The sequence below is a fragment of the Palaemon carinicauda genome, chromosome 9, assembly GCF_036898095.1.
Source record: "Palaemon carinicauda isolate YSFRI2023 chromosome 9, ASM3689809v2, whole genome shotgun sequence".
Lineage (NCBI taxonomy): Eukaryota > Metazoa > Arthropoda > Malacostraca > Decapoda > Palaemonidae > Palaemon > Palaemon carinicauda.
In genome coordinates this window covers 66,828,815-66,854,744 of record NC_090733.1, presented here as the reverse complement: position 1 = coordinate 66,854,744, position 25,930 = coordinate 66,828,815, and the positions used below count along the sequence as shown (strand labels likewise).

The 25,930-nt window shown below is 37.8% G+C and overlaps 1 pseudogene; it reads left to right on the top strand.

Moving 5' to 3' along the window:
• LOC137646984 (fap1 adhesin-like) overlaps positions 1-25,930 on the top strand; it is a 420,090-nt pseudogene that overhangs the window by 371,384 nt on the left and 22,776 nt on the right.

Below are 25,930 nucleotides of genomic sequence, written 5' to 3'. Positions count from 1 at the left end.
TGTTGTTTTCATTGTATAAGCGTCTGTGGAAGCATGAATAGATGTGATGTTATAGCCTTGGGTTCTAGACACTTCACTGACATCTAGACACTTCACTGACAAAATATTACTAGTTATTCATTTTCACTGTACAATTTGCATCTTTTTTTTATAAGTACTAGTAAACCGCCTTCGAGTAGCAACTTATAAGGAAATTTTAATTTCCATAATAAATACTTTACATTTGATAAAATTTTCGTACTTTACATAGAACTTTAGTAGCTATACAGAAATTTTGTAGCTAGAGAGAACTTCTGTAGCTAGAATATTTTCGTATTTGTCTAAGTACTATCTTACTTTGAGCAAACACATCACTTGCCATTTGAAAAGTTCTTGATACTTTTAAGATCTAAGGACCTGATCAGACCTGATGAAATCTGAGAAAATTAGCAGATAACCTACCTCCATGACCAATCAGATAGCATCAATAATGGCACACAAAATAACCAATTTCATCTTTCATACCTACTGTCATGGAAGGATGAGATAAAAGACAAAATATACAGTAAACACTGTTGACATTATCAAAAGCTGCATGTTTAAAGTATTGCTTCTATTTCTAAGGATATGACATAACACAGACATTTGCTTAGTGTCACTAGGATCATGAATGGAACTGAGTGAAAAGCCTATATGTACACTAAAGAGTACAATTGCTAATCCCTACAGGAGCTTATATAAAGCTTAAAAGGAACAGACTTGCTAGATATAGTGTATAAAACATATTTGAATTTAATATCTTTAGTCTAATCTTTAATTGTTTACTGAAGACAATTTTTCTGTTACCAAATTGCTACCCCTTAGAATTGGATAATTACTTTCTTAGACAGGTCTATAGAATAATGGTAGTGTTTTTCGTTTCCATCCACCCTCAACAATAAAGGTAATGTTTATAGTAAAGCGGGTTTAAGGTTTCACAGCAGCTAAATGGCAGCTGCATACTATAAACCTAAAATACTTAGAATACTTTTACCTGAAAATTGTTTTTACTTCTAGATGACCGCATCTAAATGAAACCTCCAGCTTTAAAATCCTCTTTGAGTAAACCAAAAATAAATATGAAATATCAAAGCTAAGTAGTGTTATAAAAGCACTTTCTTTAACAGAAAATTCAAACTAGAAGTAAAAACTTGACTATCCAAATAAATTATGTGCAGAAAAGAAAAAGGGTAGTGAGAACAACCCTTGTATATCTCAAAAACAAAACAATTTGTGATGTGACTAATCTGAACTAAAGGGTGTCAGCTGCTGAGTATATCAACAAGATTCTTTTTGTTTATTTTTTTTTTTGGGGGGGGACGAAGATCTCAAAAGCTATTTTGAAAATTTTAATTTGGTGATCCACCCATTTTCTGCAACGGAAAAGGTTGAACTTAGGATGCGGGGTCTAGGAGTAGACAAAAGCTCAGGTCATGGATTTGGTAACGGTGACCCATGCTTCTACCCAGCTTGACACCTGTTGGCAAATATCAGAACTCATGCACCTGTAGTGCAAGATTGGTAGGGATACCTCCCTCTACTACTAGGATTTGAGATCATCATAAAGGCATCCATCACTATCATAATGGTCATGATATTTCAAAAACAATTGTCTAGACCAGCTTTGTGCACCTAGTGAATAAAAGGCAAAGCGTATATAGGTTGAGAGATTTACTGAAATGGGATTTGATGAATATTGTCTTGAACAATGGGTATCTTTAGGATCACATATAAAGTATGAATACAGTCAATAAATAGCAAATGAATAGTTGGAGTAAAGGTGAGAGACAAAAGGAGGAATATGAATAAAAGGATAGTTATATCGCATATGCATATATATATATATATATATATATATATATATATATATATATATATATATATATATATATATATATATATATATATATATATATCAATTTGGGTAAGGTATTGGAGTTGCTACATGACTGTTGAACAGTTTATTAGACAAATTATCTTCTTGATAATTTAATGAATGCAAGTTTTTAGATTATAAAGAAGTTTTAGAAATAGTATGATATTTTAAAAGTTATTACTTTCAACACATTATGCCATCCAAAGCACATGCTCTAGTTGACTTGGTACAGTTATTTTTAGTGTGTGTATGCTAGACTCATACAATTTGTGAGTACCTTTTTAGCAATGAAATCATCCAAATAATGAGTTCTTCCGTCCAGGTACAAGAAGAAAAGAAGTGCCATCACGTGGAAAATCGCCTTCCAGACAGTGGAACCAGCATCATAGTGGGAAAGAAGGTCGACCCTCTACGGCTAATCGAAACAAGGCTGTTGATGCGGAGGTAGACCAGTTACTCAGTGATGTGCGCGAATACTTAAACAAAAAGTTAAATCGGTAAGAATACAATTACAAACAAGACTTTTATTTCTATTAAAAAGGTTATTGTATTTTCTTCCTGCATACCATAACAAATTTTGACGATATCAACCATTTCAGGGGTCAAGTTTTTTCAGTCTTTCCGAACGTTATCATTTAAAACCTCTTTAATTACGTTTGAAAACTCAAGAATACAGACTGTCACGTTATTGCCCTGTCCTAGAACATCCACTTTGAATTAGATACTCAGTTGTATAATCATAAATTTTATTAGTTTTAATTGATAATTGCATTCAAATTTATCTTTCCATTTGATAATTCCAAGAGTTCTGTGAATCAACACAGCAATAATTTTAGTTGTAGGCAACAAACACTTTTAAAGAAGTGCGTGGGGGACTCACCATATAAACATTAGATAACTAGTGCAATAGTCAAGCGCAAATCCAGCGAGTTCAAAAAAAGGGGTCGGAAAACATAACCAAAGCAGCTTGCGGGGCGGGGGTTGGCTCTGTAAGGTCCCCGGAGGCTGACGCAATTTTAAGCTGTTTTAGAGCTATTTTTCACGTTTCATAAACCATTACCACCTTATAAATCTAAATTATAAGGGGAAAAGACATTATGCAGTAACAGCATTCCGACGAAATATATAAAACATTTCAACAGTAGCCTAATCTCTACAATTGCTTTTAGTACATGACTATACTTTCCATGGAAACCCCATCAGGTAACTACCTCTGAGTTATGTCTGTAGTTATTGGAGCGCCTGCAACCAACAGCAATTCCTGACTCGTCAAATTATAGTTGGTCTCTCCACGTCTTCCAACTTGATTCATATAACGAATTTTACCACTTGGGTGTGTGTGTGTGTGTGTGTGAGAGAGAGAGAGAGAGAGAGAGAGAGAGAGAGAGAGAGAGAGAGAGAGAGAGAGAGAAGGATGATTTCAATCTTCCACATCTCTTTTACTACCTTATTCTTGTAGCAACTATTAAACGGAAGATGTTGATTATTCAGTTTTAGTTTCAACCAATTTGAACCTTTTCGTAAAATCCAAGCTTTTTTCATGGAACCTTTTTGATTTCTTCATATTAAACAGTTCTACGAAGAAAAGCCTGGTTTTCATTTCTTTGAAGATTTTCCTTTCTTCCGTTTTCATCTTATCAATTGTACTATTCTTATTTATTTTTATAGAAACATCAAAGACCACCATACTAGTTACCTTACAAATTAAAGCCTCATCTTTGTTGAAACATATATTACATTTAGATCCGGTACACTTATTGAACAATCTTAGAATTACGGAGTTTTCATGCCACGTAGATTTGTTAACTATATCATATTTCAATATTGCAAATGATATTAAAAAGAAATCGTAGCAGCTAAATTAATCGTAAACCCATTTAAATTTCTACTGTCAACATATAGGAGTTTTGCCTCCAGATATTGAACAGAACAAAATATACTGATAAAACAGCCATCTCATAGACTTGTGAGAATTGATCTTACTCCCTCAAAAGATTTTATTTTTGTCACGATAAGTGTTCCAGCACATGGTTAATCTCCTTAGAAAGGTCATATCGAAATATATTCAGCAAAGTAAATAAAAGCACTTAATTTAGCAACAGGAATATGTACACCAACAGATCACGAATAAGCATAAAAAACTGAATGATACTGATATTTACATCTGACGTTGATACATGCATATAAAAGGAAGAGAGAGACGGGCGGTTGAAATTGACGGTAGTATTAAATAAAAAATAATTTCTTTATTGATGTATTATAATATACACTCTTAGAATACTGGACATATATATATATATATATATATATATATATATATATATATATATATATATATATATATTCATATGTATATATATATATATATATATATATATGTTTGTATATATATTTGTGTGTGTGTGTTACCGTAAGTATGTGAAATCCGTTATTATGCATAATTCCTAGTAAATTTGCATACTAACGGATACTTCAGTTAATATACATAATTGCTAAAAAAAATTCCGGTGAATATGCAAAATTCCTGTAATCTTAGTAATTTTGCAAAATAATATTTCTTTGATATAAGTTGACCCGGGCTAAAATTGTAAAATAAGATTTCGTTCATTTCCAAAATTGGGATAAAGACGTAATACTAATCTTACATGGTAGAACTATGGTAGAAACTATTCTCTTAAAAACATAAAGCGGTCATGGGGACGTATTTAAACGGCAAACTATCTTAGTGACAGCATAAATGCTCAAGATTTTGTCTGTTTTACCTGGTATCAAGAATTTATATTGTTTAACAAGATCGACTTGACAAAGAAAGATTTTCTAACACATTACAGGAATAGTCACATTTGATAAATTTTAATATTTATTGCGAACGAAGTGAGTGACCTTATATGAAAGGCCAAAATTTTCGAGAACGAATCTCACCTAGCCTATAGCTTAGCAGCTGATATTTTCGGCGGGGGGTCAATAACATCTATACGAATAAATATATTTTAATTAGATTTTAAGGGATTATTTCGATATATGTAAGCTTTGTTTCTACCAATTTTCATGTTCGTACCTGCTATAGGCCTGCCCTAGATGTCACTTTTATCCATAAGCGGTGTTTTTTAGCTAGAAAATCAGTGAGGAGCGGCAAACTAATCCTAGGGTTTTACAGATATCCAAATGATTTTCACAGTGTTTGATGAGTGTCATGTGAACTACATTTATTCCAGTGTTTGTATTGATACTTGCCATAGAAAAGTCAAAGTAGTAATTTTTCGATCGCCATAGATGTAGGAGCAGGGGTGGGGGCAGGGGGGAGCAGCTAATATTATCGGCGGCGGGGTCAATAACTCCTATACCACTAAATATACTCAAATTAGATTAAGGGATCATTTATATACATATAAGCTTTGTTTTGGCCAATTTTCATGCTCATACCTGCAATAGGCATGACCTGGGGCAGGCTGTCACTTTTGTTCGTAGGTGATGACTTTCAGCTAAAAGATCGGTGAGGAGCCGCAAACTACTCCTAGAGTTTTACATATACCCAAGTGTTTTTCACAGGGTTTAATGGGTGTTATGTGAACTACATTCATATAATTTTTTGTATTGATTCTTACCATAGAAAAATTACAGTAGCCATTTTTCGATATCCGCCGGAAGCCGATTTTCGGCACCGCTGTAGATTACTTGTAGAATACTTTACATACCTAAATGAAATTTTCAGGGATTTATGAGATGGATGTTTAATTTGTCCATATCAATTTCATGTTGATATCTGCCATTGAAAAGCCATGGCAAACGTTATTTCAGCATCGGTTGAATGGTTAATTTTGCCAATGGAGTAAATTGTTCTTAGAATAATTCACATATCCAAATGAAAATTTCAGGGATTGATGTGAAATATAGTTTCTCTGCTCCTGCCAAATTTCATGGTGATATTTACAATTTAAAAGACACAGCTATAATGTAGCCTTCTTAAATATGCTGTTAAATGTAGCAACGTTACAGTGAACTGCATGATAGTGAGCGACATCAATGAGGGACAATGCGATCTCATAAAAAATATCCATCCCGAGGTGCAGCTAATTGTAAATTCTTAATTTGTTTTATTATATAGATTATCTCTCCATCTATGCCCAATTCCTCTATGAATAGATAGAAGGACTTCAAATAAATATTTGCCGCAAGTATAACGAAGGCACTTATCCTTTTTCACTATTTTTTTTTATTGTTAGGCCTCCCATCCCTTCCACTGTTATTTTCATTATACCATACATACTTAGCAGTCTTTTTAACATTTTCATTTCCAGTTCAATTAATTGATTAATAATCACATCATATTCCTTTCTTTGCATCAAGCCAGATGTATTGTTTGTCTTTTCTCTTCATTGTTCACCAGGGACGAAAAAAAACACTGCTTCCTTTCTTCCATTGCTTTAGAAAATGTATGAGTGTTTGTCTCGACCAAAAGAAAGATGCCACTTATCAATATTATAATGCCATTACCATTTATATCTTTGGACCTTTATCGTCAGCTGTTATGAATAAGATTTTAGGAATTATGCAAATTCACTGAAATTTTGCAGTTATTTCATACAATAACCAAGTTTATAAGCATTATTTTGCAAAATTACTAAGATTTTAGGAATTATGCATTTTTACTAGAATTTTTCAGTGATTTGCATGTTAACTGAAGTATTCGTCAATATGCAAACTTGCTAGGAATTATGCATAATAATAGATTTCCCATATTTACGGTATATATATATATATATATATATATATATATATATATATATATATATATATATATATATATATGTATGTATATATATATGTATGTATATATATATATATATATATATATATATATATATATATATATATATATATATATATATATATATATATATATATATATACATATATATATATATATACATATATATATATATATATATATATATATATATATATATATATATATATATATATATATACATATATACATATATACATATATAACGGATTTTGAGCGAAGCGAAAAATCTATTTTTGGGTGAGATGGCCATGTCGTCCTGATGGAAGTTCCTATAGGGTAGCTTCCTAGGGTATATTACAACTACGGCGATATTCCCAGAGAATTTACCTTAAGGTACCAGAATTCTAACTCCTGGAGCGAGTATCCCTCGTGAAAGGGATATCGCGACATATCAGAGGACGTATTCTAGACACGTCACATGGCAATCTACAACCTGGACAGAGATTTCGTCTCGTAGGAGGTGATTGACGAGATACGAATTCGGGAAAGAAAAAGGGGAGCCGCTCCCAAGGCTTCCCTATCCCCCGATTCGTATGCGTGCCTGGCGCCAATCCTGGCACCATCTGTATTCCTTGTAGCGTACACGAGGTGCTACAGATACTGTATGTAGGGAGGGGTCCTACAGCCCTTTCTTAGAAAGGCAAGGGCGGGTCCATCAGGACGACATGGCCATCTCACCCAAAAATAGATTTTTCGCTTCGCTCAAAATCCGTTTTTTGGGCTCAAGCCATGTCGTCCTGATGGAAGTGTACCAGAGCATTACTGTATCTGTGGATTCTCAGAACGTGCCGTACTCCCCGGAGGTAATTTTTTTTCCCGGTCAACTAGACCTAGAGACCTAAGATGTTACCGTTATACATCTTTTCAACTAACTATAAACTATGTTAGAGCTTCCTGCCCCCTACAGGGAAGAGTCCTACTAGACTCTGGAAAAGTCTCGAAGAGTACATATATCTATGTATGAATACCAGGCAAGCTAATATAGTGGTCTCGCCCTATATTAAGTAAAGCATAGTTTGTAAAGGACCACTGCGTCAATATGAAATATCGACCAGTTTTCCGCACAATACTTGTATTGGACAAAGGTTTTATATCCGCATAGGAGGAAAACCAATGCAACATAGCTTGCATAAAGGAACAATTCTATTAGAATTATCCCAGATAAGGTACATAGAATGAATGCTCAATTATACCAATAAATTGACACAGGTGAAGGAGACGCAAGGTTCTCAAGAACCAGATTATTGACAGGCAATAAATAGACAGGTTAACCACATATATATATATATATATATATATATATATATATATATATATATATATATATATATATATATATATATATATATATATATATAAGAAGAGGATAACCCAAAACTTTAAGCATAAGTATGATAGTAAACAGAGCTTGTTTGTCTGAAAGAAAAAACATTAGATGCCACTTTTAAGATACCGAGGTATCAAAGTCATAAAAGCCTGTATTACAAATCAATGACATTAGCGTTAGAAACGCTCGGCACACATGTCTGCACTTATGCTAGGTTCACCTTCGGAAATGGAACAGTCTGGATGGGCAACACAGTGCCCTCACTTAGTTTGTAGTACAGTATGTAACTACACACTCACCCTGGAATTAATCGTCCCAATTAAGACCACTGTTCCTCGCAGAGTTAAACAGTAGGGTTAACACCGCGACCCACTGCTACCACAGATCTCTTTTAGTTCCTCTACTTGCTTCCCATAGTGGCGAAAGAACACTCTGGAAGACTTCCAGCCAGTGTATGAACGGAGATGTTCAAAATCCATACAATTAAAGAAATTTAAGAATGAGGCAACTATCCTTGGATCGTGACCTGCGGGTGTATTGTCAGGATCCGCTCTGCGAATAAAATATGTGATTTTCGCTCTGAGTTGATTCAGAGATAAATTTGAGCCTGATGTTTCTCCCCTGAATAGTTGACCACCCTTGAAGTCTGAAGTTCTATGAAGATAGACCTTTAGGCATTCTACTGGACATAGAGATGCATCTTCTTTCAGAGGGCAGATTCTCCAGGGACCCCACCTGTTGGTGGGTAACTCATTCTTGGCGAGAAACGTAGGATCCGGAAACAGGTTCAGTTCTTCCCCATCCAGGAACTGAACACGACCTGCCTCTCTCGAGAGGCTACAATCTCACTAACCCTGGCCCCGGACGCGAGTGCAAAATAGGAAAATAACTTTTTGTGTCAAATCCTTTAACGCACACTCTTCATTGCTCAACAGAGAAGCGAAATGAAGAACTTGTCTAAAGACCATGAAATGGGCTTTGGAGGTGCTGAAGGTCTGAGCCTAGCACAGGCTTTCGGGACTTTATTAAAGATCTCGTTACCTAGGTCGACCTGGAAGGCATATAGAATGGGTCTTGTCAAAGCAGACTTACACGCTGAAATCGTGTTCGCTGCCAACCCTTGACCATGGAGGTGGGGAAAAAAGATAAGCAGAAGTCTGTCAAGATCTCCTGCGGAATCTTCACCTTGACAAAAGGCCACCCATTTTCTCCAAGATGACTCATATTGCCTTCTAGTAGATTTGCATTTATATTCCTCAAGGAAGTCTATACTGGCTTTCGAAATCCCGAAACGCTTTCTCACCGCTAGGGAGAGAAAATCATGAACTGCAGGGTCCGGGTTTTCTGTAATGAAGCGCAGACAGTTGACTTCTGGACTCGCTGGGTCAGAACTGGATCTGGTAGTGGTACAAACTTCAGCTACAGTTCCAATGCCAGGAGGAACCACACGCTGTTCGGCCACTTGTGGGCCACTATTGCCGCTACCCTTTGAAGGATCTCAGTTTGTTGAGGACCCTCAACAGAAGGTTGTCAGGAGGGAACAGATAAATCTTGGACCATCTGTTCCAGTCGAGGGACATCGCGTCCACTGCTTCCGCTAAGGGGTCCTCGTACGGGGCACGTACAGGGGCAACTTCTTGTTGTCTTTCGTCGCAAAGAGGTCTATCTGCAGGTCTGGGACTGATTCAGAATGAAGGAGAATGATCCTGCGTCTAAGGACCATTCCGACTCTATCGGTGTGAACCTGGATAGAGCGTCCGCTGTCACATTGCGGACTCCTTGAAGGTGAACTGCCGACAGGTACCACTTCTTCTTTTCCGCCAATCGGAAGACGGCCAACATCACCTGGTTGAGAGGTGGTGACCTCGATCCTTGTCGATTCAAGTATCTTACAACTACCTCGCTGTCTATTACCACTTTATGTGGAACGAATGACGCGGGGAGACTTTCTTTAAGGTAAGGAGCACTGCCCTAGCTTCTAGAAAGTTTTATGAGAAAGGTCTTGAATAGCCTGGACCAAGTCCCCTGGACTTTTTTCCGATGAGAGTGACCTCCCCATCCCTCCTTTGAGGCGTCTGAGTGAATCGTCACCGACGGGGGAGGTGGCTGAAGAAGAACCTGACTTCTTTAGATGTCTGGCTTGGGACCAAGGCCTGAGAAGAGTACTTAGCCGAAGCGGCTGGTCTTCTCAGATCTCTTCATGCGTTTGATGCGTAACTTCTCCAAACTCCGATTGCATCCTTTAGCTGTGCTCTTAGCACTGGGTCTGTCACCGAAGCAAACTGGAGAGAGCGCAGTACTCTCTCCTGCTCGTGTCTTGATATCCTTTCGGAATCTTGAAGTCTCTTGACAGAACCCGCTATCTCCTTCCTTTTCTTCGCCGGGGTGGAGAAACGGTGTGACAAAAGGTCCCAGTGGATCTTAGCCACTGGAACTTTTGAGATGGAGAAAGTCGAGACTTTTTCTGTTGATCTTGAAGCCTAGGTACTCTAGGAACTGGATCACTTGACTGGAAGCTTGCAAGCATTCTGTCTCGGATGCTGCCCATACCAACCAGTCGTCCAGGTAGGCTACTACCTGAATTCCCTTTAGGCGAAATTGTTTGAGAGCTACGCTCGCAAGCTTCGTAAAAATCCTTGGGGCTATGTTTAGCCCGAATGGCATGGCTCCGAAGGCGTATAGTCTTCGTTGTAGCCTGAACCCTAGGTAGGGGGAGAGTCGATGGCTAATTGGAATGTGCCAGTAGGCGTCTGACAAGTCTATAGAGACGGAATATGCCCTCTTGGGCAGTAAGGTCCTTATGTGTTGCAGTGTTAGCATTTTGAATTTGCAATTCACTATGAACTTGTTAAGTGGCGACAAGTCCAGAATGACTCTGAGCTTTTCCGAGTCTTTCTTGGGAACACAAAACAGCCTCCCTTAGAAATTGATGGGCTTCACCCTTTTTCTCCAACCGTTCTTGAACGTACTCCTCCATAACGGGGGTGGAGTGTTGGAAAAACCGAAGGTACGGGGTGGAGTGCTGTACCAGCTCCCGCCCAGTCCATTCTTGAGTAGGCTGTGGGCCCAGGGATCGAAGGTCCACCGATCCCGAAATTTCAGAAGTCTCCCTCCTACCGGTATCACCTCACTTGGACTGCCGTCCTGAGGTCTTGCCTTCCTGACCACGACCACCCCTGAATCCCCTTCCCCTTGAGGGGCGTCTAGACGAGCCTCTGGCTGCTCCTCTAGGCTTTGCTCGAAAGGAAGTAGACTGCCCTTCGAACGCTGGGGTGAATGCCGTGGACTGTGTCGACACGGCCTGGGGTACCCACTGAAAGGTGGTCGGGGTTTGTGCCACGATCTGGGGCACTGGGGGCAATGGCAATTGCAGTTGCTGTTGCTGTCTAAGAGGCTTGGCTGGCCGAGACGGTAGCCTAGTCCTCATAGTCTTCCTCTTTGGTTGAGGACCCTCATCCGGGGAAGACTTTCTTTTGATAGCTAGGCCCCACTTCTGGAGAAGGTTTCTATTCTCCAAGGCGGCTTTATCAAAAACTTCTTTGACCAAGTCGGTAGGGAAAAAGGTCTTTTCCCCAAATGTTGGAGGAGATTAGTTTCTTTAGCTCGTGCCTCACCGTAGCCGAGGAAAACACGAACTCCCTACAAGCTCTCCTTGCCTTGACGAAGCCATAAAGGTCCTTCGTCACTGTGGCCAGATGAGGCTTGGCCACTACCATGAACATTTCATGGACCTTGGGGTCACTTGCCATCGTCTCGAGAGTAGTCTGAAGAGACATTGAGGCAGTCAGTCTTTCTTTCTTTTGTATCGAACTCACTTCGCAAAAGAAAGTCAGACAGCTTAGGGAGGTCCTTGCCGAACTGACGTCCGGCAATATCAGCCTCCAACTTTCCCACTGAGAACGTAAGATGGACGTCCTTCCAGTCTTTGTGGTCCTTAGGCAGGGCCAGCGACAAGGGTTTACACTCCTCTAGGGAGGGGCAAGACTTGCCGGCCTCGATTGCTTTTAGTACAGCCAGAAAACCTTTTCTGTAAAAGGGGGAAGGCTCTAGTAGGCGAGGACACAAAGGAAGGGAGCTTCCTATTCAATGCAGCTACCTTTGAGTTAAAGAAGCCCCTCTCTTTCATCGAGGATGAAAGTAGAGCTTGAGCCTTAGCACGGTCCATCACTATGACCTCCTTTGGCTCTGTCTCCTCCTTTGAAGCTGGTTCCTTCCTCAGCCGGACATAACAGTCCGGATATGATGCCTTGCTGGGCCAGAATTCCACCCTCCAGGGGAACTGAGCCCAGCTTATCCGAGATGATAATCTTTCCAGTCGTCATCGGCATGTGCTCAGCATACCTCCATGGGTTAGCATCTGAGTACAAGGGAAGGTCTTTCACATTGAGCTTTTTCTGGGGCCCATGTGATTCTGCAAGGCACTGCATTCGCAGTTCCATTGCAGCCGCCTTCTCCTGATTCTCCTTCTGCATTTGTTGGATCATTCCAACAATAGAAGAGAGGGCCTGTCCCAGCTCTACTGGGAGACCGGCCGATGTAGAGGGGCTTGAACTTCATCCTGGGCTTCTGCCAGGAGGTCTTCCTCCTGACACCCGTCCACATCAGATATCCTGTCATTTAGCTGGATGTCTTGCATCGCGACCGCGACTTCAGCATCCACCTGGATCTGAACTTAGGGGATCTCCTCTTGAGGCTGGGGAATCACTGCATCAGCTGATGCCTTAGGGAAAAGATACGCCCTCATCTTCTCACTTGGAAGATAAGGGCCAGAAGTGTTCTTTTGGAAGCCCCTTACCCAGGTACGAAGCTTCTTCCTAGCTATTTAAATGTCTCATTAATCAGGTTAGTGCACACAGTACATACCTGAGGGTCCCAATACCGGAGATCATCCTTGGAGACAGCGTATGCTGCGTGTCTCCTACAAAACTCATGTCCGTAGAGGTTCTTGCTGCTGACATTGCAGAAAGCACTTCCCCACTTCGGAGTGTCCTTCTGTAAAGAGAAGAAATTTCCATGAGTATCAAGTGAACTATGTATCACTGGATATGCATAGTATAGCATAACAATTCAGAAAGGAAAGACACGCACTTGTGTTTCCCTCACAACCCATTGTTGCAGCCTTCCAGATAATAAAATCAAAAATGGTTTATCTCTTCTAGAGTAACCAATGCAAGGTTTCCAGAGGAAACAGGTGGAGCTCACACCTAAGCAATGATTTTAAAATCCTGGATAATAGACAGGGAAGAACTCAGCTTCCTATCTGAGGGCAACAGCAAAGGGATGTGCAAGAAAACACAATAGTGTTAGAAGATACAGTGCTGTACCAAAACCTTTACTATAGTTTTCTTCTTACTGTATATGCTATACAGAAGAATACTAGTACAGTATAGGGGGATGTGTGCCGGCCTGCCTTTGCCGGCCGGCACACACCACAACTAGCTTTAAAGTATACTACTTAACAGCTATAGGGCGGCAGCACTCTGGTTCAAATGCCTGTGCCGGTCGGCAGCAACTGCCGGCCGGTAACAGCCAGTGTTGGCCGGCAATGGCTGCCGGCCAGCAACTACACAAGGTAGTACCCAGCTGCCGGCCACACTCTTGGTGACCGGCAGACAAGGACTGACATAAGCCGGCCGGCAAAGGTACAAGACCGATGCCAGCCGGCAGCAAAAGAACCAGAGAACTACACCTGCCCGGCTGCCGGCCTCATAGGCCGGCAGCCGGGACAGGTACAGCACAAGAAGAAAATAGAATGGATGCCGGGATAAGAGTGTACACTACCTCCAAGCCCGGCAACCGAAAGAGTGCATATAAGGAAGGGGAGAAACTAATTCAGGCTTCCTTGACCAATGCCGTCCGGCTCTGCCGGCAGGCATGGATGAGGGACCAAGAGAGGTCCGGGCAGCACTCGAAAACATAAGACCCTTGCCGGCCAGCAGCTCTGCCGGCTGGCAATGGGCTGAGTCAATTCCACATCCCAACCTATACTAGGTCCAGAAGTAGAACGACGTACAGTACAGTAAGACCCCTGCCGGCCAGCTCTGCCGGCCGGCAAGGTACAGTACAGTAATGGCTAGGCCATTACGGAGATAGAGGGGGAAGGGACAAGAGGGTCCTGCCAACCTTGCTTTAGTGACAGATCACCCGCAGCCAAGAAACTTATCTTAGCCTAAGGGAGATTTAAGGGAAAAGGCCAGCAATACTTGCCAGCTTCCAGAGCACCAAAGCAAGGAAGGCGTTGCTACTCCCAAGGGAAGAACTTATCCTCCCCCGAGAACAGCAACAGGACTTAGTCTGGTCGATCACAAATGAAGGAATCATAACTACAGAAACCTTCGGTAGTGACCTAAGGGAGCTAAGCTCCCTTTGTATGTGTTAGGTCAGCGAGGGGGACTCTGCCCCAAGCCAGACAACACAGACTCAGACTAAAAACTCTGTTGTTCTGTCCCTCTTGAACCATAACTACAGGAACAGGAAGGTACAGTAACACCCTAGTATAGTTTTATCGAAAATAAATTCGGAAAAAACCACTTAGGGATAAGCCCAAGGCTTAAACAGAGGGAAAGGGATTGCATACCTTCTCCGAAGAAAAGAAAGCAACCGGGGAGTATGATAAAGTATACTAAGGCTCCATAAGCAATTAGCCTAGGCACCAAGAGAATCGATTACCTAATTCACCGAAACTCACACGTATACAATCTTGGAAATATTCCACACAGTCTAAAATGTATAAAATATAGCCTAAAGCTTCAATAAAATTTTAATTACACTCGGAAAAACCAAAATCATGCATGAAGTACTAGGACAAAACGACTAGGCTACATGGCCTAGCGTAGGCCAGAATGGCGAATACTTCGCCAAAAAATACTAAGCACGAAAGGAAATCCTATGTAATGCTAAATAGCTAAAATTTATTAAAGCAAAACAACCAGGAATGTCGCTCTGACTAACTAATTTATACCTAGCGAGCGACAGTGTCCAGGACACCTCTGGTAGGCTACGGCTCTTGTATCAAAGATTAATCCTATTAATCACTCAAAATTTTACCAAGAGCCTACATTTATACATAACAGACACTATACTCAACTTATCAGAGGCCGACGAAGACGAAGAAGCCATGAAAAGTCGAATAAATCCAAGATTTGCGAGAAAAACAGGAAAAAACACCGAGTTGTTAAGCTACGCAAAAAGGAATACAGATGGCGCCAGGATTGGCGCCAGGCACGCATACGAATCGGGGGATAGGGAAGCCTTAGGAGCGGCTCCCCTTTTTCTTTCCCGAATTCGTATCTCGTCAATCACCTCCTACGAGACGATATCTCTGTCCAGGTTGTAGATTGCCATGTGACGTGTCTAGAATACGTCCTCTGATATGTCGCGATATCCCTTTCACGAGGGATACTCGCTCCAGGAGTTAGAATTCTGGTACCTTAAGGTAAATTCTCTGGGAATATCGCCGTAGTTGTAATATACCCTAGGAAGCTACCCTATAGGAACTTCCATCAGGACGACATGGCTTGAGCCCAAAAATACATATATATATATATATATATATATATATATATATATATATATATATATATATATATATATATATATATATATATATATATACATATATATATATATATATATATATATATATATATATATATATATATATATATATATATATATATATATATATATATATATACATATATATATATATATATATATTTATTTATTTATTTATTTATTTATATTATTACGACTAGCGAATTACGCAAATTCCAAGCTCCAAAACTCACCTGCTTTATTTTACATAATCTGATACACAGTGATACACAACTCCCAGACGACAATATATATGAACACTGAATATCTAAAGCTCTTTTACGTTACTCTCAAAACAAAACTGGGTGATTACTTTTAGCGGAAACTATTCTTAAATCAACTTCTTACTTCAGTTCTTAGTTAGGGAATACGAGCAAAGTATTGAAATAATTATTGGTGATCGAAATCATACACACTTTACAAAAATAAACATATTCTATAAAATAGAAATTCAAAAATAATACCAAAAATAAATCACTCGAAATTTAAATCTGAAATAGATCTGAGACTAAGACAAAATGACAATTCCAAAAATTGTCTAATCACTTGTTTCACTAGAAATTGATTTATGAAAATGTTTAATTTTGACAATTAATGAAAAAAGTTGACACTTTGACACTATAGTAAATAAACAATGATTACACTTACATATATGTAACTGTTATTCTTACGTCCTTCGGGCTCACTCAAGGTTACCGAACGGTTAAGTTAAAATAAATACACTTCGCTTTTTAACCAAATCACACAGGGCCAGTCACAAAAACCAATTAATTTTTACAATATAACTGTACTTACATATACACTGCACTTTTTACAACTTAAACCACAGAAATTCCAATTTTTTAACAAACACTATTCACATTTGATCAAAAACACTATGTACGCTTAAGAGGAGACACTATGCTCGTTGGAGAGGAGATACGTAGTGGCTGGATAGGTGCTGGTGAGAGGACTTGCAGAAGCACAAATCTTGTGGGATGTCAGGCTGGATCTCTCTGTCCTAAGCATTGGCAGGGTCTTTATATATTAACCTAATTCATTCTGGAATTTTCCAGTTCAGCCTTTTGGGAGCATGGGGGCATGGTCTACCCTCTCACGACGTCAGGTTGTCAACTTGCGTGTGTGTAGGCCTATGTGTGTGTATACATATATATATATATATGTATATAAGTATGGAGACAGGAGCAATTACTCAAGCATAAACATATTGCAGTAGGGAGACGCGTTCTTTTCTTTCATCCATTTATTAGCGCCGACGTTTCGTATCAGCTTGATACATTTTCCTGGCTGAAACGATTACAAATCAATTGCGTATAAGGAAAAAGATACACACAACGTTTACCAACACCAAAATGAAAAAGCTTTTTAATAAATTAAGAATAAAAACAGTGAGCAATTGCCTGCCCTTAATTTAAAACTAATTCCCATAAACCCCCGAACTATCGGCTCACTCTTCCAAGTCAAGGAAAAGATCAGCCCCCTGTTTGCCTCCGGTGTCGTTTATAAGTATAATTGTCCCAGATGTGATCTTGGCACTTACATCGGTTGCACCAGGAGGCTGCTAAAAGTCCGAATTTCCTCTCATCAGGGAATTAGCTATAGAACGGGTTGTCGACTATCAACCCATTCTATAGCTAATTCCCTGATGAGAGGAAATTCGGACTTTTAGCAGCCTCCTGGTGCAACCGATGTAAGTGCCAAGATCACATCTGGGACAATTATACTTATAAACGACACCGGAGGCAAACAGGGGGCTGATCTTTTCCTTGACTTGGAAGAGTGAGCCGATAGTTCGGGGGTTTATGGGAATTAGTTTTAAATTAAGGGCAGGCAATTGCTCACTGTTTTTATTCTTAATTTATTAAAAAGCTTTTTCATTTTGGTGTTGGTAAACGTTGTGTGTATCTTTTTCCTTATACGCAATTGATTTGTAATCGTTTCAGCCTGGAAAATGTATCAAGCTGATACGAAACGTCGGCGCTAATAAATGGATGAAAGAACAGAACGCGTCTCCCTACTCCAATATATATATATATATATATATATATATATATATATATATATATATATATATATATATATATATATATATATATATATATATATATATATATATATATATATATATATATATATATATATATATATATATATATATATATATATAAATATATATTTATATATATATATATATATATATATATATATATATGTGTGTGTATACATAAATATATATATATATATATATATATATATATATATATATATATATATATATATATATATATATATATACATACATACATACATACATACATACATACATACATATACCAAGGCACTTCCCCCAATTTTGGGAGGTAGCCGACATCAAACAAAGGAAACAGAAAAGGGGACCTCTCCTCTCTATGTTCCTCCCAGCCTGACAAGGGACTCAACCGAGTTCGGCTGGTACTGCTAGGGTGCCACAGCCCACCCTCCCCCGTTATCCACCACAGATGAAGCTTCATAACGCTGAATCCCCTACTGCTGCTACCTCCGCGGTCATCTAAGGCACCGGAGGAAGCAGCAGGGCCTACCGGAACTGCGTCACAATCGCTCGCCATTCATTCCTATTTCTAGCACGCTCTCTTGCCTCTCTCACATCTATCTTCCTATCACCCAAAGCTTTCTTCACTCCATCCATCCACCCAAACCTTGGCCTTCCCCTTGTACTTCTCCCATCAACTCTTGCATTCATTACCTTCTTTAGCAGACAGTCATTTTCCATTCTCTCAACATGGCCAAACCACCTCAACACATTCATATCCACTCTAGCTGCTAACTCATTTCTTAAACCCGTTCTCACCCTCACCGCTTCGTTCCTAACCCTATCTACTCGAGATACACCAGCCATACTCCTTAGACACTTCATCTCAAACACATTCAATTTCTGTCTCTCTGTCACTTTCATTCCCCACAACTCCTATCCATACCTCACAGTTGGTACAATCACTTTCTCATATAGAACTCTCTTTACATTCATGCCCAACCCTCTATTTTTTTTTTTTTTTTTTTTTTTACTACTCCCTTCACTGCCCCCAACACTTTGCACCTTTCATTCACTCTCTGACGTACATCTGCTTCCACTCCACCATTTGCTGCAACAACAGACCCCAAATACTTAAACTGGTCCACCTCCTCAAGTAACTCTCCTTTACACATAACATTCAACCTTGCACCACCTTCCCTTCTCGTACATCTCATAACCTAACTCTTACCCACAATAACTCTCAACTTCCTTCTCTAACATACTCTTCCAAATTCTGTCACTAATCGGCCAAGCTTCTCTTCCGTGTCTGCAACCAGTACAGTATCATCCGCAAACAACAACTGATTTACATCCCATTCATGGTCATTCTCGCCTACCAGTTTTAATCCTCGTCCAAGCACTCGAGCATTCACCTCTCTCACCACTCCATCAGCATTCAAGATAAGTAACCACAGCGACATCACACATCCCTGTCTCGGCCCCACTCTCACCGGAAACCAATCGCTCACTTCATTTCCTATCATAACACACGCTTTACTACCTTTGTAGAAACTTTTCACTGCTTGCAACAACCTTCAACTAACTCCATACAACCTCATGACATTCCACATTGCTTCCCTATCAACTCTATCATACGCTTTCTCCAGATCCATAAACGCAACATACACCTCCTTACCTTTTGCTAAATATTTCTCGCATATCTGCCTAACTGTAAAAAATCTGATTCATACAACCCCTACCTCTTCTAAAACCACCCTGTACTTCTAAGATTGCATTCTCTGTTTTATCCTTAATCCTATTAATCAGTACTCTACCATACACTTTTCCAACTACACTCAACAAACTAATACCTCTTGAATTACAACACTCATGCACATCTCCCTTACCCTTACATAGTGGTACAATACATGCACAAACCCAATCTACTGATACCATTGACAACACAAAACACATATTGAACAATCTCACCAACCATTCAAGTACAGTCACACCCCCTTCCTTCAACATCTCAGCTCTCACACCACCCATACCAGATGCTTTTCCTAGTCTCGTTTCATCTAGTGCTCTTATATATATATATATATATATATATATATATATATATATATATATATATATATATATATATATATTTATATGTATATATATATATATATATATATATATATATATATATATGTATATATATATATATATATATATATATATATATATATATATATGTATATATTTATATATATATATATATATATATATATATATATATATATATATATATATATATATATATATATATTATATCACATACATATACCGAGGCACTTCCCCCAATTTTGGGGGGTAGCCGACACCAACAATGAAACAAAACAAAAAGGGGACCTCTACTCTCTACGTTCCTTCAGCCTAACCAGGGACTCAACCGAGTTCAGCTGGTACTGCTAGGGTGCCACAGCCCAACCTCCCACATTATCCACCACAGATGAAGCTTCATAATGCTGAATCCCCTACTGCTGCTACCTCCGCGGTCATCTAAGGCACCGGAGGAAGCAGCAGGGCCTACTGGAACTGCTTCACAATCGCTCGCCATTCATTCCTATTTCTAGCACGCTCTCTTGCCTCTCTCACATCTATCCTCCTATCACCCAGAGCTTTCTTCACACCATCCATCCACCCAAACCTTGGCCTTCCTCTTGTACTTCTCCCATCAACTCTTGCATTCATCACCTTCTTTAGCAGACAACCATTTTCCATTCTCTCAACATGGCCAAACCACCTCAACACATTCATATCCACTCTAGCTGTTAACTCATTTCTTACACACGTTCTCTCCCTCACCACTTCGTTCCTAACCCTATCTACTCGAGATACACCAGCCATACTCCTTAGACACTTCATCTCAAACACATTCAATTTCTGTCTCTCCATCACTTTCATTCCCCACAACTCCGATCCATACATCACAGTTGGTACAATTACTTTCTTATATGGAACTCTCTTTACATTCATGCCCAACCCTCTATTTTTTACTACTCCCTTAACTGCCCCCAACACTTTCCAACCTTCATTCACTCTCTGACGTACATCTGCTTCCACTCCACCATTTGCTGCAACAACAGACCCCAAGTACTTAAACTGATCCACCTCCTCAAGTAACTCTCCATTCAACATGACATTCAACCTTGCACCACCTTCCCTTCTCGTACATCTCATAACCTTACTCTTACCCACATTAACTCTTAACTTCCTTCTCTCACGCACCCTTCCAAATTCTGTCACCAGTCGGTCAAGCTTCTCTTCTGTGTCTGCTACCAGTACAGTATCATCCGCAAACAACAACTGATTTACCTCCCATTCATGGTCATTCTCGCCTACCAGTTTTAATCCTCGTCCAAGCACTCGAGCATTCACCTCTCTCACCACTCCATCAACATACAAGTTAAACAACCACGGCGACATCACTCATCCCTGTCTCAGCCCCACTCTCACCGGAAACCAATCACTCACTTCATTTCCTATTCTAACACATGCTTTACTACCTTTGTAGAAACTTTTCACTGCTTGCAACAACCTTCCACCAACTCCATATAACCTCATCACATTCCACATTGCTTCCCTATCAACTCTATCATATGCTTTCTCCAGATCCATAAACGTAACATTATATATATATATATATATATATATATATATATATATATATATATATATATATATATATATATATATATATATATATATATAATAGATGGAGGAGATTTCATAGAAGTAAAGGTAAAACCGATGAACTTTACTCAAAATATCTGCAAGAATGCTCTATACCTACATCTTGGAAAACTTTATCATTATACTAATTTACAAATAAAGAGAAACACAAAAGGCCTGAAAAATTACCGCCCAATAAGTTACCTACTGATATATAAAATATTTGCAAGGATTGAATTAGTCCGAATAGAAAAACAGCAGGACTGTAATCAACCAAGAGAGCAGGCAGGCTTTAGAAACGGGTATTCAAACAACTGACCATATCCATGTAATTAACCAACTAATGAAAAATTCAACATAGTATCACAAACTGCTATGTGTGGCATTTATAGAATATGAGAAATCTCTCGATTTTGTTAAACTTCACCAGTAATGAAATCCCTCAAAGACAAGGACTAGATAAATCTTATGTTATAACACTTGAAAATATATGTACAGGAAGTACAGCAACCCTGAAACTACATGAAGTTAGTGAGAAAATTCCAGTTGAGGGAGGAGTTAAACAGGTATACCCCATCTTTCTTGAAATATTTACAGCGTGCCTAGAAGTTTTTAAGAATTTCGATTGAAAAAATGTAGGAATTAATATTAATGGGGAATACCTTAAGAACTTAAGATTTACAGATGACATAAACTCTATTAATGAATCATGGGAGGAATTACAAAAGAGGATAGAAAATTTGAATAGAGAAAGCAGAAATGTAGGACTGAAAATGAATATGAGTAAAACTAAGATAATGTTCAATGAAAATGCAGAGATACAACATATAAAGGTTATGGAAACACCTCTAGAGATTGTGATTGAATATGCTTACTTCTGTTTCCCAAGACCAGGAGACCAAAATTAAAAGAAAGATAAGCATGAGATGAAGAGCCTTGGTAAACAAAATGAGAGTATGAGAGTAAAATAGTATTTAATCAGATGGTCTTACCAGTAATAATTTATGCATCAGAAACTTGGAGTCTTGCAAAACACTTGGATCCTAAGTTAGTTACAACTCAAAAACCTATGGAAGTAATAATGATAGTTTTAACACTAGGAGACAAAAAAAAAAAAAAAAAACAACAAGGATACGAGAACAAACTAAACTGGTGGATATACTAAAAACATTTAAGAAAAAGAAATGTACATAGGCAGGACATAATGAGAATGACAGATAATAGATGGACATTAAGAATAACATAATAGGTCTCTAGAGATTACAAAAGAAGTAAGGGAAGGAAGAGAAAATGATGGATTGGCAAGCTAAGAAAATTTCCGGGTATTGATACACATAGAAAGACCATAAACAGAAGGGAGTGGAAATGACATGTTTGAGTCTTTGTCCTACAATAGACTAGCAACGGCTTATTTTATATATATATATATATATATATATATATATATATATATATATATATATATATATATATGTATGTATATATATATATATATATATATATATATATATATATATATATATATATATATATATATATATATATATATATATATATATATATATATATATATATATATATATATATATATATATATATATATATATATATATATATATATATATATATATATATATATATATATATATATATATATATATATATATATATATATATATATATATATATATATTATAGTAAAAACAAACTAAAATCAAACACCCTAATTTAAAACAATAATCTACCACCAGTCGAAATCTATATTTGGATTATTGAGGCTTTGCCTTCGTATGTCTAGAAAGCTCTCTCTCTCTCTCTCTCTCTCTCTCTCTCTCTCTCTCTCTCTCTCTCTCTCTCTCTCTCTCTCTCTCTCTCTCTCTCTGTCTATGTTGATTATATTTTCAATTAAACTTATGTAATCAGCACTGACGTTCGTTATAACTACATAAAAGTGTAACAGTTTCATAAATGAATTGACATTTCTTCATAGAAAACTAATTCAATTAACATTAATGTGTCAGGGTATGATTGTAGTCTATATCTAGAAAAAGATATTCTATGAGCTTCCCTATCATTTTGACTTTAAAGAAATAAATTTTGGCAATTGATATATAATTCTTCTTGATATTGATATGGAATTACTATAAATTATTTTGTAATTACTATTATGATGGTAATGTAAATGGTTACGAATGTATAGTAATCTGTTATTGTTTAGCAGCGAGTCTCACTTTAGCAGTCATTTGGAATCAGATAATACGAGTGAAATGCTCCTAAGAAAGTTTTGTCATATCTATGAAATATAACCTTAATATATATCCAAGCGACAACTGCAGAGTTAAAGTAAATATGCGAAAGGTAAATGAAGTTACAATTCATGCCGTCACTAACCATAACTCTCTCTCTCTCTCTCTCTCTCTCTCTCTCTCTCTCTCTCTCTCTCTCTCTCTCTCTCTCTCTCTCTCTCTATATATATATATATATATATATATATATATATATATATATATATATATATATATATATATATATATATATATATATATTATTCTTACGAAGCTGGTCTAGTGTATAGTAAATACAGGAGTTTATTCATGATTTATATTTTATATTTTTTTTCATTTCTGCATTGAAGAGATGATACCCATCCCGTAAAATGAGCTCCTCTCATATAGATGTAAGTATTTTATGTAAATTACATAGGACTTTCGTCGTTAATTTCTTTGTATTCTTTATTCAAGTTAGTAAACGTAAATTTACGTTATTTTTTAAGAATTAACTTTAATTTCATATATGTTTGTTACGAAGTCTTACGTATTATATTTGAGAGTGTTGTGGGATTCGTGCGAGATATGAACAAGGGCTTCGGGAATGTTCTTTTATATTTTATGAAGTATTGCGTCATGTTTGAGAGAGAATGTTCAGTAACATGTGCTTTAGAAATTTCGCGAAAAGCCTGATGATTGGATGTTATCTTTTTTCTTTTTTTTTATTTCGGGGGCAAAGTGTGGGTGGAGCTAGCTGACTGTGATAGCCATCTGGCGCGGCTTGAGTAGTGTTCGGGAAAGTAATACTTGGTAACTATGATGCCTTTTGCTGGCCCACCAACGCTTCAAAAATCTCGGGGAAGTTTCGGGAAGCAGTTATATTTCATATTAAAGGTGATACCAAGGTTAGGTGACACAGATAGAGATAGAGATTGCAGCTGAAGACAGTCCTTTTCCCCTCTCCCTCTCTCATACTCACACGTAACCCAGTGTATTGTTTTTGAAAGTGTTCAGTATGAATTGTGTCGTCTCCTAAGTGACTCTATGGCCCAAAGCAAAAAATATGTCGAAAAGATATGCAAGACAAAACGGTGATCTTGAATTCATTGTATTAGGGTGAGTGTGGGCAATATGTACACTTTTTGTAAGTGGCCCTGTAGGAAGAATAGATTTTGTAACGTGATCTGGTTATTTATTATTCATTAAGTGTCAAACTTGAATATTGTATTATTCAGATTTAATTTCAAGCTTTTGTATAATTCACATTGCATTATTTCTTTTCTTAGCCTAAGGTTAATTCAGATACAATCGTTCAAGTCGAGTTAATATATAATTTTCAGATCGTAACATTTTTTATGTCAATCTAAGTTTTGTTCAGATTTTATTTTTTCTAGTGACTTATTTTGTTATTCTGTAAATTCTTTCATAGTGTTGTAATTTATATAGAATATGTTTATTTTCTTTAAATGTGTATTTTTCCAATCATCATTATTTAGAACAAGATTCTGCTCGTATCCTGTTAAGAACCACAGTAAGTTTTAAATATGTCTTAATAATACTTTAGAGTAATTATCTAGTTTTGTTTTGAGTGTACTTGAGAGACCTTTGGATATTCAGTACTTTATATATTGCTGTCTGGGTGTTGAGTAACTTGCCAGTTGTAATATATATATTATTATATGTTTGGTTCCCAGACACGAGCCATAGTTTAATATATTTTTAGTGCGCAGCCCAGGATGCCATCCTCATATTGTATATTTTAGTGCCCAGACCCTTGGGAACGAACGAGTCTGTTTTAAATATTGGTGATAGCAGGGCCGTGTTTTGATTAAAAGTTTTTCAATAGTACAGTGTTGATAGGACTTTGAGTATTGTTAGTATGTTATTTTTTGGAGAGGCATTAATTATTGTAAAATTACAAGATTGCACAGTTTAATATCCAAGAGTTTTTGAATAGTCCAAGTGTTCAGGAATTGTCAGAAGCTAATGTAACTAAAACTCAGTAGCTCTCTATCTTAATGGCATATGGCGGCCATGCAACGAGTGGGATGATTAAGGCCCAAATTAAGTGCCTAGTCTTAGAAGCGTTGATAAACTCGGGAAATCTGTAGGAAGAGAATATTGTGGAAGCTCGTGAACTGTTGGAGGAAGCTGAGGAAGGATTTTTAACGAAGCAAAGACCAGTTGATCCACAAACCGAAGGCATGAAAGCAGAAACGGATGTAGAGGCTGAAATTCGACGAATTGCAGCGGAGGAGAATTTTATCAAGTTGAATATGATGGCAGAACGAGAAGAAAGAGA